The sequence below is a fragment of the Otolemur garnettii genome, unplaced genomic scaffold (assembly GCF_000181295.1).
Source record: "Otolemur garnettii isolate 467f Iridium unplaced genomic scaffold, OtoGar3 scaffold00046, whole genome shotgun sequence".
Lineage (NCBI taxonomy): Eukaryota > Metazoa > Chordata > Mammalia > Primates > Galagidae > Otolemur > Otolemur garnettii.
Genome location: NW_003852441.1, coordinates 940,456 through 941,976, shown reverse-complemented (window position 1 = coordinate 941,976; position 1,521 = coordinate 940,456). Strand labels below are relative to the sequence as shown.

The 1,521-nt window shown below is 40.9% G+C and overlaps 1 protein-coding gene across 1 annotated transcript in view; it reads right to left on the bottom strand.

Annotated features, from left to right (window-relative positions):
- Positions 1-1,521, bottom strand: part of MYO15A (myosin XVA) — a 65,369-nt gene that overhangs the window by 7,601 nt on the left and 56,247 nt on the right. The window lies entirely within an intron of this gene.

The window sequence follows — 1,521 nt, the reverse complement described above, 5'->3', positions numbered from 1 at the left end:
CAGGAGACTCGCTTGAGCCCAGGAGTTGGAGGTTGCTGTGAGCTGTGATGCCATGGCACTCTACCCAGGGGGACGGTTTGAGGCTCTGTCTCAAAAAAAAAAAAAGAAACTATAGTTAAACTTTTGCAGGCAGCACCTAAAGCTCAGTCAGCAGGGCGCCAGCCATACACACCTAGGATGGCGGGTTCAAACCTGGCCCGAGCCTGCTAAGCAACAATGAAGCTGCAGCCAAAAAATAGCTGGGCGTTGTGGTGGGCGCCTATAGTCCCAGCTACTTGAGAGGCTGAGGCAAGAGAATTGCTTAAGCCCAAGAGTTTGAGGTTGCTGTGAGCTGTGATGCCACCGCAGTCTACCAAGGGTGACATAGTGAGACTCTGTCTCAAAAAAAAAACAAACTACTTTTATAGCACATTCAAATTATGTGAGCAAAAAAGAGTAAAAAAAAAACATGCTTTGAACTTCTTTCAAAAATAATTAATGACCTTTAAAACTTTCACTGCACACTTAAGAGTCTCTCATGGCACACCAGTGTATACATGGCATACTGGCTAAAAAATCACTGGTCTAGGAGGTCAAAACCATTTTCATAACAATGCTAAGAAGTTATTAGCCATATATTCTCTCACTCTCTCGAAAAGTGTATAGTGGAATTTTCCAGAGGCTACATGACAGTGAGATGGCCATAGCCTGAGCACAGAGGCAGATCCTCTGTGAAGCTAGACAATAAAGGACTTTGCAAAATGTAAAACACTGCCACTCTTCTCATTAAATTTTCTTGAGAATTGTTATTTTTTGGCTGGGTGTGGTGGCTCACACCTGTAATCCTAGCACTCTAGGAGGCTGAAGTAGGTGGACTGCCTGAGCTCACAGTTCCAAGAGCAGCCTAAGCCAGAGTGAGACCTCATCTCTATAAATAGCCGAGTGCTGTGGCAGGCACCGATAGTCCCAGCTACTTGGGAGGCTAAGGCAAGATAATTGCTTGAGCCCAAGAGTTTGAGGTTGCTGTGAGCTACGAGGTCACGCCACTCTACTGAGGATGACAAAGTGAGACTCTGTCTCAAAAAAGAAAAAAAGAATAGTTATTTTTCATAAAGTTATTTAGCTTGACATGTAATGGGCTGGGCTTATTCTTATTTTTAAATTTTTTCTTAGCTTTAATTTCATTAATTTTAATTAATATGTTTAATAGTTAAACATATTAATAGATATAGCCCACATAAACAAAGGTTCTTGGGGGTCCTATCTTCAAGAGTGTAAAAAGACCAAACATTTTGGAATGACTGACTTATACCATGAACATTAGTCATATCTTTGCGGACATCAGTTTAAAGTCATCCAGTACCTACAATTTACTTTGACAACTTCCCTGTTGTTGGATATTGAGGTTGCTTCCAATCTTTTGTGTTGTAGGCAACACTACAGTAAACATTTTTGTTGCTAAATCTTTCTGCATAGCCATACGTATTTCCTTGATAGCAGGGAATGCATAGCCCGGAAGCTTTTTTTTTTTTTTTTTTTTTT